The following is a 16,243-nucleotide window of genomic DNA, read 5'->3' as shown; positions in this document are numbered from 1 at the left end:
TCTGAACCTTTACTTTCCCTGTTCCCAGCTTACTTAGATTTAAGAAATAAGACTTACAAAACGATGTCATTTTTTCACAAACATAAGTAACTCACAGGCTATACGCTTACGTCAGCACACAGCTTGCCTTTCCACCTCAAACTCTGAGATTTATCAGGTTGATCGGCAAACTAACACAGTGGAGCACCAACCCAACTCGTCTCTTTAGGCATCACCACCACACAAACGCTCGCTGCCAGTAATCCCACTGCAGCACTACAGACAAGCAAATCCCCACCTGGATTCTAGCAAGTCAAACCAAATCACGTTCTGGAAAGCTGAGTAATAAGGAAGTATTTATTTGTTGCATATTCTAAGGTGATAAAAATAGAGTGAATCTTGACGTTCCATTAAGTTAAGGTGACTCTTGTCTACACTCAGATAAGGAGCCGAGGGGACAGGACTTTGTTTGAGTTTTGGGTTAGAGACGACAGGAAAAATTAGTGACATTGCACAGTGTATCCCATCTGCACAGGCACCATATTCAATTAGCAGAGATTGAAGGACTTCAGGCTGAAAGTCAATCTGTTAACCACCTCCCAGACCACTCAGTGAAGGCTGTTTTTTCCTACCCAAAGTCCAGAGAAAAGTGTGTTCTGCTCTAAAGTCACCGGCTTGCTAGTCCGAGACCGACGCCAGACTCTGCCTCCTCCCAGCGCTGCTCCACGCCAGCACAGCTCCGTCCTGCCGGCACTGGTGGCGGTTGGCTCCAACGGTCCGACCCCAACGGAAACTGGGCGGGGAGTCTCTCCAGTATGGCTCTGTGAGTCTTGCACTGGGGAGCCCAGAGCTGGACACAGCACAGGGGAAGGGTCACCTCCCTCCATCTCCTGCTGATGCCTTGCCTACTGCAGCCCAGGACTCAGTTAGCCGCCTGTGCCCCAGGAGCACTTTGCCGGCTCCAAACTGGTCAGCTGGGGGTCCACCATGTCCCCAGGAGTCTGCACAGCTGCTTTCCAGCTGGGTGTCCCCCAGCGTGTACTGGTGCAAGGGCTTGTTCCTTCCCAGGTGCGGGACTTTGCCCTTCCCCGGGGTGAGCTGCATGAGGGTCCTGTCAGCCCCTTTCTCCAGCCTCTCAGGGCCCCTCTGGTCGGCAGCACGACCCGCCGGCGCATGAGCCTCTCCTCCCACTTCTGTGCCACCTGCAAGCTGTCCGAGGGTACACTCTGCCCCATCAGCCAGATCACTGCATGTGAGCAGGGCTCACATAGTGCAGCGCAGGGCTTGCAGACGTGCACTTCGATATGGCATAACTTCTCACAGAAGGTTCAGAAATTTATTCAGTCTATTTTTTTGTTCTATATACAGCGCTTCCCCTTTTGCTTCCTGCAGGCTACTAAAAGCTGTTCAAACTGTCTCATTTTTCATTTGAACGTCACATCTCTTCACAGCGCTGGTGTTATGTGTCACACCGGGTCAGGTTGTACTCTCACATAGACGGTTAGACAGGGGGTAGCCTAGATTTAAAACCACCCTCCTGGGCACTGTCTCGCACACACTGGGGACCCCGGCAGGCTCTCCGGGGTGCCGCCTTTCCCGCAGTGCCGACTCTTGTGGCCGCTGCCTGTCCTTCCCTGCAGTGCTGCCTGCACCCACCTGCTGCGGCTGTCCTTGGGAAGGGCGCTGGAGCTGAGAGAGGCCTTGGGAGAGGTGGAGGGGGAAGCTCTTCTCCAGAGACCTGCCAGCAACTCTGCAGAGCATCCCTTTTCCAGCCCATGAGACGCTCTGTGTGACAAGGGAAGGTGCCCGTTGGTCCAAGGGATGAGGCCCTGCAGGGCTCCCATCAGGGTCCTTTGACGTGCCCATCCTCCAGCCGCCCCTCCAGGGGCTGGGGGCTCTCATCTACGTCCCCAGGCAATGTCTCAGCTGCCCAGGGATGTTGAAAACAGGGAAAGACATCGGCTGTTTATGTGAATAGCATGTCCCTTCTCCCCAGGGAAGGCGGTCTGCACCTGGAGATTGTGTGTAAATATTCACGATGCTGTTAATGCTCTTTTAAATATACTCTTTTAATGCTCTTTTGAAACAGCAGTGTTGTGTTGCGCACCAGGTTTTCGAAAGCATGCCAGATTTCCCTATTTACAGTCGATGGGCATTCTCCTCAAGAGCACCAGCTCGGCTTTTGGCAGCCTGACCTCACGGTGCTCTTCAGTTTGCCAGCCAGGAACAAGTCAACCTGCTACTGAACGAGCAACGTTTTCAAGGAGTGCCATATTTCAAAGTCCTACGTTCTACCTAGAAAGGCCCAAGGTTTGCACCCATGACTGGGTGAGGAGCTTGACAGCCAGCCACAGATATTGCAGGTACTTGATTTCCACGCTGTTATTGGAGGAATCTATGAACACGCTGCGCTTATGAATCTAGGGAGTGAAGGTGTGTTTATGTTTCACCAGTAAACATCCAGCCCTGCTCATCTGGAAAGGCAGAAAAGGACCGGGCTGTGTTCGTGTTTATCTAAGCAGTGGTTGTGTATACATGGGTGCTGGCAAAGGCATTGCTCTGACTGTGCCCATCTCTTTTGCCGGTCACATTAATTGTGTAAGTCTGCGCGTGTGTTGGTGTGTCTGGCCCTTTGGAAAGCAGCGCAAGTCTCTCGGACACACACACGGCAACAGCAGCGGCCACATCCATCAGGCTGGGATAGGACGAGCCTCCTGGGTGCAAGAGTCCACCTGATTGGGCTCTAGCAGACCTGGAAGGAGAAATCCCTTGTGTTCACAAGTCTGCTGCATCTGGCTGCTCCATCACAGAGTGGGGAAGGAAACGCAAAGAAACTCTGCAGCAGAGATCACAGGGGTGGACAGAGGGGCAGCGCTGGCCAGGCTGTGAAAGTCCCCCTCCCGAGGTGACAAGTGGGGTGGGGTGTTCCAGGGGAGCAGTGCTTAGGGGCGGGGTGGCACCCCATGGGCGTGGCTGGGTGGGTGGGGAGGGCGCACTGTGAGGTCACAGACCCCGCTGTGCCGTGCCATGATATATTGTGCTGTGCCGCGGGTACAGCTTGGCCAGTGCCGGCAGCAGCAGCAGTAGCAGCAGCAGCAGCGGTAGCAGCAGCAGCCGCAGCAGCAGCAGCACGGTGCAGGCACGGGGGACCATGGCCCCCACGTGCCTCCTTATTATTCTCCTATTGGTGGCCCTGCAAGCCCGGGACAGCCAGGCTGCTCCATGGCAAGCATGGGGATTAGGTAGGTGGGCAGGCGAGGGCTGGCATGCAGCCCTGGGCAGCGTGGAGCAGCGCCCAGCGCACATTGGGGTGGTAGCGGGGCCGGGACCATGGTGGGGCAAGGCTGGGAGAGCAGCAGGGCTGGGCTGAGCCAGGGGAGCCATGGCCGGCTCCAGGGGCAAGTGGGAGGCAGTTGTGCTGCGGGGAGGCGCAGGGGGCCGCGGCCACTGCAGGGGGATTTTCCAGGTGAATGGTGGGGCCGGGAGCAGTGCCGTGGGGTGAGAAAGCATCCCTAGAGCTGGCCCTGTGCCACCCAGTCCCGCTGCAGCCTTCCCGCAGCCTGCACGTCGGCGCCAGCGCTGCACAGCAGAGCAAGGCAGTAGCCTTCGGGAGCGCTTCTATGCCGGGCTGGTGACAGCTGTGCCCGGGGCCGTGGCTCTGCCGCTCCCCAGCTGGGTCCAGCTTTCAGCCTCATGGATGTCTGTCCTGGGGAGACGTCCGCTCAGGAAGACGGGAGCATTCCTGCTCTAGCCCTGCAGTGCTCTCCTTGGCAAACCCAGGTCCCCGACACACAGCCCCAGCCCTCAGCCCGGGGGAACAGATGGGGCAGCGGTGGGGCACTCCCACTGCCCAGCAGGCCCTTCTCCACGAGATGTGCGAATGACCATTTTTTCCCTCCAGTGCTTCCACGTGGGCCTTTTTTGTGCACAGTAGAGATCTCCCAGTACGAAATCCCCAAGGGGCCGTATGTCCATCCGGTGCTTGAGGCGTGTGGCACACGGCCTGCAAACAGTATTTTGAGAGCTTCCAGGTGCCAGCCAACAGGCCACTCAGGCCCCTCTGCGGCTTTGGAAATCTCCACCCGTGTCATTACCTGACCCCCCTCCAGTCACTGCAGGTCACTGGGAAAGAAGTCGATCACAACAGCTAATGGAAATGTGCTTGATTACAGCCGTGCCTCCAGGCCATGGTCTCCAGGCGCCTCAGGCAGATGTTCTCTGGGAGCCTCAGGATGATCCCACAGGTATGTCACTTCAAGGAATGTGCATTTAGGGTTGAAGATGCTGTTCATGTGAAATTTTACTCAACAATTTCTTGGCCAATGCTCAGACACGCAGAAGAGCAGAGAGGGCACGGCTCGGGCTCGGTGATGTGCCCTGGGATACTCTGCCTTGCGAAGGTGTCTTTGACAGCCCCTCCGAGCCTCTGCTGCTCCCAGTGGCTGCTGCAGAGCCCGCGGGCTCTCTGGGCTTGAGTTCAGAGCTGGTGTGAGCTCCAAGGAATCCTTTCTCCCGAAAGCTCCATGCATGGTGTGCATGAGGATGCGCAGGCATTTTGGGGTCGCTGAGACCGGCAGACCCTGCCGGGGCTGCAGGAATGCCTGGCAAGGATGGGAGCCTGCTCCAGCCGGCTCCGTTGTCCTCCTTGATGTCTGAGGTCTCTCGGTGACACCTCACGGTCAGGGGCAGCTGAGAGCTGCACACCCAGCTTGAGGCCGGACAGCTAACTTGAAGGCAGCTAAAATGAGGGGCTGTGACTTCAGCCTTGGGTGGTTTAGCTGTCTGTTTCCAGCTGTGTTTTAGAAAACTTGGCTCTGGTTTTCCTCTTGTTTTGGGGGACCGTGGGCTCTTTGCTGCCACTTGTGAAAGTGCCCAGAACATGGTTGCAAGAGCTTGGGGTTCAGCCCGCCGTCTGTGTCTGTTGCCCTTACCGTGTGATGGAGTTGGCATGATGGGATGTGCTTCTCCAAAGGGCTCTTTCCCCAGCGGAACTGGGTGCAGCATCTTCCTGTCCTCTCTGAACAAAGTCATTTACCATCATCTTGAAGTCTGCCGAAAATGAACTAAGTGCAAACAAGAAGATGCCATGCAATCTCCTAGGCTCTCAGTAGGTCAGCTTTTGCTGTCTACTGGTAAACTGGAAAGTGCCTAGTGCTTAAATTTTTCTCTGCGAATGACACATAGTTCGGACTAGAGACGAGGTGCACCCCCAAATGCCCAGGCTTTGTTTCTAAGTGTTATTAACGTATTTTGCCTCCTGAAAACACCACCCTCCTGATGAGGAACGGTTGCTTCTCATTAAAGTGACCCTCTTTCTAAAGAGATGGACCGTGAGACTGTGGGGAAGGAGGCGCTTCAGGAAGGAGGCAGTCACGCGGTGCCAGTCTCTGATGAAAAAACAGCAGCAATTCAATCAACAGGCATGCCAAGTACTTGCTGCCCCCCAGTCATCCAGGGTCACATATCAAAAGCGCTGGGCGTCTGCAGGCTCCTCCCCTGGTGCCGCTACTGCACATTGGGTCGGCAGCCAAACCCTTAGTACAGAGCTAGTGTTCTCAAAGAAGCCAGGAGCGGCTCTCTGAGGATGACGGTCGTCTCGGGGCTGCGGTGGTTATTGCCATCAGCGGGCCAGAGAGATGCTGGTAACCCTCTGCGGATGTGGTGGAATGCTCACCTCCCACCGCAGCCCATTCACAGGATTTTCAGACCTCTGCCATTTTGGGAGCAAGGCCACCTGAGCCACGTTCAGTAGATGATGGGAAAGACGACTCTTAATCAAATGTCCCTCCCTGAGTACCCCGAGCTTGCTGTGAGTCCCCAGAGGCCCTGGGCACAACAGAGGGGGATCCCTCCTGTGAACTGGGGTCCAAAGGGATTCGCTGCTGGGGCAGAGGGATCCTGCACCATCCTTCTGCATCCTGTGGGCCTGAGCCATGCTGAGGCTTTACCTTTCTCTCCTTCTTGGCAGTGCTGTCCAACCCCGGGGAAGCCCACCGCACCAGGACGTATGAATTTTTTCAGAAGAGTGCAGGTACTGAGCAGTCTTGCAGGGGCCATAGGTGGGAGACAACTCCTGAGAACTGGAGGCGTGCAAGCGTGCCCACGCTGGAGAAAAGGCAAAGGGGGAGAACAAGGGTCAGGTGTCTCCTGAGAGGGCCTGACTCCATGCCCTCGGGGTGTGGGCACTGGGCTGGGGAGGGAGAGCTGGGGGTGGCGCTCCCCGATGCAGGGATGGGTTTTGTCCGTGCTGCTCAAAGGGGCGGTTGGTCAAAGAGCTGCGCTCCCCCATGTGCTCTCCATCTGGCCTCATGAGTTCTGTTCCGTGGGACAGCTTGTCCCAACGGGTCAGAGAGAGTCTCCGTGCAGCGGCACCAGCAAGCCTCGGAGAGCGAGGGTGGGCGAGCGCCAAAGACATTGTGTGCAAATGGGAAGGGTAGCCAAGAAGGGGGAGCAAACCCATGGCACGGGGAAAACTGGGTTATGGCCATCCCGGAGTGTAGGCAGAGGTGAGAGGAGAAAGAGATGCTCCAGAGTGCATTGATTTGCAAGGGCTTTGGGACTTTCCTTGGTTTCTACTGAAACCAAGGAAACGTTGCAGCCCCAGGATGTTCACTGGTTCAGAGAAGCTAACAAAGTGAGGACAAACATCTCCTGGCAACGTCAGGCCTCCTGTGAGATTACCAGTAGCACGCAGGACACAGTAACGTGCAGAACTGTTCCTCCAGGTGTGGATGGCAAGAGAAGCTCAAGCGACACGGATCCTAAGGATTTCCAGAAGTTCTGCATAGAAGGTGCCGTGGCGGTCTTGGGGTCCATACTGCTTGGGATGTTTTTTTGTTGTCTGATCCACCTGTGGAGGAAGAGAAGACGGTGAGTCGTTGGGAGGTCTTTTGCCAAACTTCTGCATGAGATGGCTGCTATTTGCTGAGACTCATTTAGAGGCAGGGTATTCTGGAGAGCTGAGTTTTAACTGGCCTCTCAATTCGTGGGCATTCTTTTCTGTAACCCCTTCTTACTGAGACAAATGTGGGTTAAAAGGGACCCTGCTTGGACAAGAGCAGAGCCAGTGACCGACATAGGCAGAGGAAGGTCAGGAAGTAACAACAAGGCATGACGTTGCCGTAGAAAGAGAGAATTGCAATAGTGACATCTCCCCGCCAGTGAGCCTAGCGGCAGAAATCACCCTGCTAGGTGATGCTGTAAATCCCAGAGCTTGCCCTTGGCCAAGGTGTCCCAGCAGCTCAGGCTGTGGTGACAAACCTTCCCAGCTCTCAGCTTCTGGGAGCAGAGCCCCACCCGAGGGGTGCGGGGCGCCCCATTTTCTGCACAGAGCTCTCCGTGCCCACAGCTCCCACATGCAGCCGGGTTCCCAGACCCTGTGGGGCGTGCAGCTCTGCCCCACACCCTCCGGGCACCGCAGCCGTGGCAGGGCCTCAGCAGCCTCCTCTCTCCGCAGGCGCCTCGCCGCAGCTTCGAGAGCCCGGCCCGACACCAGCAGCTGCCCCTCACGCCCGGACAGCTGGACTGACCCCCCCAGCCCCTCCGAGAGCTGGACCCGATACCAGCAGCCATCACGTGTGCCTGGGAAAGCGGCCCGCCAGCCATGGGGCACCAGGGGGGAACCAGCCCCCACTGGCCCGGACAGCCGCCCGGCCTGCCTGCCTCCGCCCCCGCCGCCTCCGCCCCTGCCCGCGTGGCTGTCCAACTCGGCCAGCAAGGTGTTGCAGGAACGGCCCAGCACCCTCCAGGCCTCGCAGAAACGGAAACCACCCCGTCGCCCCCCAAGGCCATTGCTCCAGCCCTCCTGCCAGGGCCTGAGGCAGGCCCGCCAGGGTATGGATTTGGGGGGAGAGGATGAATTGGAGCGACAAATGGGGAACGACGACAAATCTGAGTTCCTTCGATGACGAGGTCACGCACCTAGCTGAACAAGGGAAGTCGGCCAATGTGATCTTTTTGGATTTCAGTAAAGCTTTCGCTACTCTCTCTCACAGTCTTCTCCTGGACAAACTGTCCAGCACAGAGCTGGATAAACACGTCATGCAGTGGGTGAGCAATGGGCTGATGGGTCGGGCTCAAAGGGTCATAGTCAATGGCTTACATTGGGCTGGCGGCCAGTCACTAGTGGGGTTGCACAGGGCTCCATCTTGGCTCTGGTACTCTTTAATCTCTTGGTAAATGCCTTGGGTGCAGGGCTTGAAGGAATACTAACTAAACTTGCTGACGACACAAAACTGGGAGGAGCTGTTGGCACTCGAGGGCAGAGAGGCCCTGTAGCGAGACCATAGAATCACAGAATCATTAGGGTTGGAAAAGACCTCTAAGATCACCAAGTCCAACCGTCAACCCAAGACTACCATATCTCCTAACACTACCATGTCTCCTGGACAGGCTGGAGAGCTGGGCAATCACCGACTGTATAAAGTTTAATGAGGGCAAGTGCCTGATTTTGCCCCTGGGGCATGGCAACCTGGGATATACAGACAGCCTGGGGAACGAGGGGCTGGGGAGCAGCTCTGCAGAGGGACCTGGGGGTTCTGGTCGACGGCAAGTTGAACACGAGCCAGCAGCGTGCCCTGGCAGCCCAGAGGCCCAGCCGTGCCCTGGGGGGCATCGAGCCCTGCATGGCAGCCAGTCGAGGGAGGGGATTGTCCCGCTCTGCTCCACGCTGGGGCGGCCTCACCTTAAGTGCTGTGGGCAGTTTTGGGTGCCACAGTACATTACAGATACAAAGCTACTAGAGAATGCCCAGAGGAGGGCCACAAGTTGGTGAAGGGTTTAGAGGAGAAACCACACAAGGAGCAGCTAAAGTCACTTGGTTTCTTCAGCCTGGAGAAAAGGAGACGGTCACAATCCACTGTTGGGTTGAATAATTTGGCAGAGGTTAAACCCCCTTGCTTTCCAAGCGACCTCAGCTAATTCTGGGTGGCTGGGGGCGGCTGGGCTTAACTTCTGGTTAACTCAAACATTTTATCGTGACTAGGTTCCTTTTGTGTTCTCGGAAGCAGAATTAAGACTCAAACCGGAGTCAAGTGCCAAGTCACTTTATTTGGCCAACAACAAGTATGCAAGGGAAAAGGAGAGAAAAAGAGAAAAAAGTGAGAAAGGGAAAGAGAGAGCATTGCGATAGCTCCCACCGCGGCTCTGCAGCGTCCCGTTAGTCCGATGTATCTTCGAATCTGGTGGAAAGCATAGAAACAAAGGCAGAAAGATTATACCAATAACAAGGATGCCAGCTATAAAAGCCAAAACATTATAACGATATCAGCTCTAAACAGGGCCAATGCCTGACAACAATGACAATTCAATTTCCAATAAAAACAGGTTGGGGAGACAAAGAGTTTGTGCAGTTTGGACTGTGGGTGACACAAATTGTCGTACAGCTCGGATTTGTTTCACTCCGTCAGGTGACACAGTGGGTGCAAACTGCATATTTGAGACAACACGTTGGATTAACTGAATGAACCATGGGGTGACACATGGCAAAAGCAGTAACGTAGCTAGACCTCCCAATAGGTAAAATCAGATTCATTTAATCCAAGGACATCCTGGAAGCCAGGAGAACAGATCAACATTCCAGCCTTCCCAGGTTTGGATGGGAACATGGGCTAATTTCTGTATTCTGGCAGTAATTTGTTTAACAACCTTGCCGTTGTCCTTGACTTTTAAACAGCAATCAGAATCATATTTCCCACAGACCCTGCCTTCTTCGGCTGGTAGGTAGTCGAGAACCATGCGCTATTGATAACTTGCGGTTTGCATTTGGGTTGCCTGATCTGCCAATGGGTGAAGGGCCTCAGCTGTTTGACTGGTGACAATTTCTAATACAGCTTGCAGCCAGATAATGCGATTTAGGCTGCAAATGGCTTCTCGAGCACCACTAACCCATTCATTGGGGTTCCGCGTTACGGGTCCATAACGTTGTACCATACATTGGCGGGTCCACTCATCTTTACCCCAGGACTGGCTGCTCCCATCAGTGAGGGAGGTATCAATAATTCTGGATCATTTTTCCTGCTTCAAATCATATATTTGAACACCTAAATCGTCTCCACCTATTTCTGGGAGTAAGAAAAACAAGGGACAGCTCACCCCAACATAACCTGTTCCTGACCAGTTTGCTGGCAGCGCTTTATATGCATGGTTTCCACGTATCCATGCTCACACCGGCTGGAAGTCGCTTCAAGCTTGGCTTATTCGGTCTGATGGACATGTTTTTCCCTACACAGTCCCAGGAACGCTACCTGACCAAATCCCTTTGTTAGGCTATGTAGCAGTAGCAACCCTTTGAAACCGGATGAGAAGTGTGAGTTAAGTAATTTGCTGGGCCACAGGAGTCCCTTGAACCTCCTGCCATAGGTTCTGAAGGGACAGCAGGCACCAGAAGTCCAAACTGTACCTACAGCCATTACAAATCCAAACTCAAAGCCCATCTCCTGCTCAGCACGAGAATTTTTTCCCCAAAATGAGTGACGCTAGTCACCATCTGGGATTTAGTATACTACAGTGTAGGTGCTGAAGAGATCTACACACATAGCCGTAGGCAGAAAGGTCTTACAGAGGCTGTGAAGCAAGTGACCTCTTCTCCTATATCTGGTACGACCTCTAGGAGTAGAGGAGATCGGAATAAAGACGACAACCATTTATATAGGTCTCCACAGGGGAGACGGACAGGCGCGATGCACCAAGCTAGCTGTGGTCTGACACTTCAGCATCAGGTTTGGAAAGGCCACTAGGGAACTGAAGGTCTCAAAGTCCGGGCAAAAAGAAAAAGAGAACAGAGGCACCACGAGCAGATGTCATCAGAGCGGAGCTTCCATTAGCCAGGTGGCCTTGGTGGGTCAGCTGCTTTAAGGTAACATCCCTCTCCACCTGTGCTCACGTTTACGGAGACTTTGAAATTCAGGCACTAAATTCAGACAAATAACTTGGCTGTCCAGCATCTCCTTGGTTCCCCAAGGATGGCTGTACCCATCCAATGCTCTCCACCAAGCACTAGGCTAATGGAAGTCCCACCTGGAAAAGCAAGGCTGATACACAGGGGAAGTCAAGGGTGAAGTAGCTAGAGCTGTGATTACCTTCCACATAAATGAGGTTAGAGGTTTCTCCCATCTAGATCATGCTGAGAGTCCTGTTTCCAAGGGCTCTGAGCCTTACGATTCATGCCTGTCACCAGAGCCAGAGAGAAGAGACAAGACGAGCTAGAAAATGAGTGAAAGAAAAACCCAGAACACCAGCCCTCTGCCAGCAAGTGACATGGGCCCAGCGAGAGGATGCTGGGCACCAATGAGCATGCTCCGTACTGGAACCTGAACCCCAAATTCATGGCCCCGTGTGCAGGTACAATGGCATTTCCAGACCGTTTCCCTGCTTTGAGGGCGGGGGCATGAATTCCAGCCAGGGTTACAGGCTCAGGGCGTGCTCAGATCAGTTTGGTGAGGTGGTGTGGCTGGGTGAGAAAACACGATCAGAGGAGGGAAGCAACACAGGACCCTTCCCTGTAATTTTATTTAAGAGTTTATTTAAGCTGGTACTCTGCATTCAAGCGTACAAGGTTTGTTGCTTTTCTGCAGCTGTGGAAGCAGGGTTGTGCAGTACGGGCAATTCCTGTTGGGCAACACGTTGCCTGCTCCCTAGAGCCACAGTCGCAGCCACTTGGGTAGAGCTGCCGAAGAGGTGCCTATCCCAGGGGTATGTTCTGAGCCTGCTCAATAGAGACCCATCAGGAGCCCCACAGCCAAGACAAGGAGCGATCTCTGGTGTTACAGGAACCAATAAAAGGGTGACAACCTCTGGGCTGGAGAGAGCAATTGCAGCAGCGATTCCCATCACAGGAAGCACCAAATAATGGATGCTGCCCACCCACATCTAACTCGTGTTAAGTCACCCTAATCCCCAAGACACTTCTAAGGAACAGCAAATCAATTAAAGCCACAGGAAGAAAACAGACCAAACCAAACCAAAACGCTGGGTTAAAAGATTTGTACTTACCACACACAAAAACCAGACAGAACCGGACAAAAGCCAAGGCTGGATAGACGGCTAGAAAGCACAAAACGAAGCATTAATGTGACAACTGAAGGCTGAGCACTGTTTCCACATCGAAAGGTTATTTGTCATGCAACAAGCCACAGTTATCACAAGCACATGGACACCCTCTTGCAGCAGAGCTTTGCTGTTGCCTGCACAACAGGGAACGGAAAGATTTGGGAAGGTAGAAGGAGTTTCTATCGGAGACCCAGATGAGGCAGGACTGGGCTGAGTAAAAGAAGAAGGATCCAAGAAATAAAAATGCTGCTGCCAAAGTCAAGACTTGTTCTTCTATTTAAAGTAATAAATACTTCAAACGTGGAGGAAATCCCTACTTCCACCAGTAACTGCAAGCCGCAGTGCAGCCTGGAAATGAGCGCTGGCTGCCGAAATGCTGAGGACCGCTAGCCTGAGGAGAAGCCCAAGCCCACACTGCTGCAGAACAGCATCCTGGGGTGCAGGACAGCTTCGGCCCATAAAGGGATACGCAGCAGGAGGAAGGGAAGCTCAAGTCTCCCAGACCGTGCGCCTCCAATGGGGGAGAACAGGAGAGAAGCTCCCACTGAATTACCGAGCAGCCTTAACCTGGCGCACTTACCAAATAAGAGACCATGATTCCTCAAGCGTAATGTTTCACTGGCAACGTTTTCCTTCTACCAGTTCAGAGTGTTCTCAACCACTTAGTAAAGAAAAAAAATCATATCCATAAAAGGCATCCTTTTAGCAGGACCTTCTCGCCTCTAGACAGGAGGGAGGTGGGAAGACTTACACCCTCGCTGGGCTGATGCATTTGCTCCCGGCTTCTGCCCTGTGATCCAACGAGAGGGCTCTGCCTCTTCTTCCAAGCTTCCCAATGCCCTTCACACCCAATGCTTCTGCTTTATTCTTAGCTACTTTCAGACACCTAAAGAGCCTGGGCAAAACAGCGAGTTCCTCTGAGCAAGCAGGGCTGTAACAAGCTCTGGAGAGATGCACTGAGCTCTTTCTTACTGCTGTTACCACGGCCCAGCTGATGCAGAGCGGCTCAGCCCAGGTCCTGTTCTACCAGTCCTTTCATCTTCCCCACTTTCAAGCATCAAGGGGGAGAGAAAAGGAAAAAAAAAAATAAAAAAGGTTAAATTGGTGTGAAAACCAACCAGGCGGTACGACTGCTGCTGCTGTCGGTAGGATCTCACTTCACAGGTATGCAGTGCGCATCGCCACAGCCCACCCCCGACCGCTTCTTCTCAGATGAGAGCTGAAACGCCTCTGCTGCGTTGCATCTGCATGAGCACCATTACCTGTGTTTGTGCCGACACACACACGTGTTCAGTGCTCACGGGCACCGCTTCGGTGCTGCTCTGTCCCTCTTCGCGTTGTCATTAGGCTTTAGTGGATTCTAGCGGAAGCCGAACGCTTTTGTTCCGTGATTGCTTTCCCCTGTCGGGCAGCTCGCAAACCAACTGGGCCTGCGTTTCAGCTACTGATGAAGACGTCGCATTCAAGCTAGGCAGTGATCGACATGGTGTCGTGGTTTAGCCGGCAGCTCAGCCCCACACAGTCGCTCGCTCACTCCCCACCGGTAGATGGGGGAGAGAATCAGAAGGGTAACGCTCGTGGGTTGGGATAAGAGCAGTTTAATAATTAAAATTAAAAGAAACAACAATAGAAATGCAATGCAAAGGAGAACAACGAGAGGCGCAAAGCCCCGGGGGGAGGTGGGAAGGGAGGGGAGGGGGGAACGAACCGCCGGAACAAACCGCAGCCGCCCGCCCACCCGCCGCCGCGCCGCTTCCGCGCTGCCACTGCCCCCCCTCAATATCCTGGTCGTGGTGTCACGTGGTATGGAGTGAACCTGCCATTGGCCAGTCGGGGTCAGCCGCCCCCACCGCGGCCCCGCCCCTCCCAGACCACCCCCCCTCACCCCCCCACCCGCGGCAGAGCGCGGGAAGCCGGAAAGGCAGCCGCCCCCCACGGTGAGGAGAATTAACCCCTTCTCAGCCAAAACCAGCACACTGTGCCTGCAGGCCATGTCATAACTGCTTCCTAAGAAAATGCAAGAACTCATTAACAGTTTATGAACTGTTGTGCCCCAGCACTGGTCAATGCCAGGCTGTACAATGCCAGACTCCAAGAGGGAGCTTCCCCAGTTTCCTGTTTGCTTCTGAAATAACCAAAAATTGAGAGTGGCTGTGCCTGCCGTGAGAGGACATAGGCCTGTTCTTCCATGTGCCAGAAAGGGTGGCATATGGAGCACGAAGCTCCCAAACACTTGATCAGGCTTCCTTTCTAACAGAACTAGGTACAAAATGTTCTGAAAAGAAGGGAAGTTGAATCTTCTGGCAAGACTTGCAATGGAACGAAGGTCTCTTTTTCCAGCTCTGGGTGTTCCTCTCCAAAGGCACGTTTTCAAGGGCTTTTGAGTCAGTAATGCGGTCATGTTGTATGTGCTTCCCTAAACATATAGAGCAGGAGCGATTCGCTGGCGTGAGCAATCGTCTTCTGCATGTAGATGTTTTTTCCCCAGTGCCTGCTACAACTGCTCCCTTGAATTCTCCCGCTATGTTAGGGCGTAAAGGACAAGAGCTTTTTGCAAGGAAGGGTTTTAATCTCTCTTCTGAGCGATTTAGTGACGCCTTGAGGAGAGCTGTTCCGCTGACATTGTGAGGTTTGATTCTACGCTTTTGAACAACTGAAGACACAATAAGCAGTGAGTCACGTGTCTCTTTGATAATGTTTTCCCAGCGTAAGCTTAACTGGGGCTTGGGGCATAATATAATTCAATAGGCTGGAAAAGGAGAAAGAGGACAGTTACCCTTTTTCCTTGTGGTAAAACTACACTTGAGCCTGAGTTGTCAATAAACACTGCAGAGTTTGTTTCAGGAAAACTGAAATCGAGAGGTTATACGGCAATGTTGCAAAGCCCTTCAAAATTCAAGGGACACCTGGAATTATAAATGTGAAGTGTTCTTTTTTCCAGGTCATAGACATTAAATATGTTCATCGATCTTTCCGTGTGACCTTGCATGTGTATTTTTATATATTTCAATATTACTGGAAATTTTTCAGTTTTCAACTCCTTTAATGACAGTTCAGTTTTTAGTATTTCGTATATAACCAAGACGTTGCTGCTGACCCCACCTATTGAATAGTTGCGTGTTTCAATGACACAAGCCTCTGGCTGAGTATTCATGCCATTGAACGTTACTCACTGAAGGTGTGTGCGTGAGGTATGAATTAGACCTTCGTACACAGGTGGTGAATAGGAGTTTCCCCAGGGACGGATCCAGAGCAGGGAATTAAGCTCTCACTCTGCACTGCGCTTCGGAGGAGGAGCGGGTTTGTGCCCCTTCTCCGAGTGGATGGTGAGCTGAGGGGTATTTCGCCCTTAGGGAACCTGAAGTTAAGCCAAAGAATGTCGAGTGAGTTCAAAACCCTGCCCAAGCCTTTGGAACATCCCGGCTCTATTCACTGAGGCAAAGGAGTATTTTAGTTGAGCAACACTTATGCTGGGTAAAATGAGAGGGTGAGAGGCTTTTGCTGCTTAAAATAATCATGGAAATGTCATTTTAAACGTGGTTCTTAAGATGAGATAAGTCTGTGTTTCTTTTCTTAATAGGACAAAACTTTTGAGCCTGTTCCCAGAGTTAAAAAGAGCACAGGAATTCTGTGGAGTTTCATGGTGGAGGTGAAAGATCCCAACCCAAAGGGTGCCATGCTGACAAGCAGTGGGAAATATGCAATGGCAGCTCTTACTGCGTAAGGATGGAATGAATTGGACTGATAAAGCAGTGAACAAGAGAAACCATGCACAGAAGTGTGAGCGGCAATGCAACCGAACTGGCCAGCGTCTGTAGTTACGAGTGAGGAAGCATTGTCATTGCGTCTTAATCTTAAAATCTGTGACACTTTCTAATGTTGCAGTAGGGTGGTCCCCGTGTTCATGCCCCTGGAAGTTGGTTAAATCTGTGCTGTGCTAAGAATCTGTATTTCTGCAAAACATTTCAGTGGTGTTTGTAGCGGAGTTGTTCTCTTTGAGAGGTCGTTTTGGTTCTGTTTGATGTTGCAAAGGCTCCTTGCAAAATTTAACTAATTACTGCTGGACTGAGATGTCCTCCCCCTCTGACTTTTATGAAATCCCATGTGTGGAACAGATGGAAGTTTTCCTGTTGCTGTAAATTAAGAAAACACTCCTGTGTGCTGAGAGGAGCGGCTGTTTTAAACTGCACTTGGTAGTACTTCTGTTCTCCTGCCA

Source organism: Phalacrocorax aristotelis, unplaced genomic scaffold (genome assembly GCF_949628215.1).
Source record: "Phalacrocorax aristotelis unplaced genomic scaffold, bGulAri2.1 scaffold_88, whole genome shotgun sequence".
NCBI classification, from domain to species: domain Eukaryota; kingdom Metazoa; phylum Chordata; class Aves; order Suliformes; family Phalacrocoracidae; genus Phalacrocorax; species Phalacrocorax aristotelis.
Note: the sequence above shows the minus strand (reverse complement) of the source record.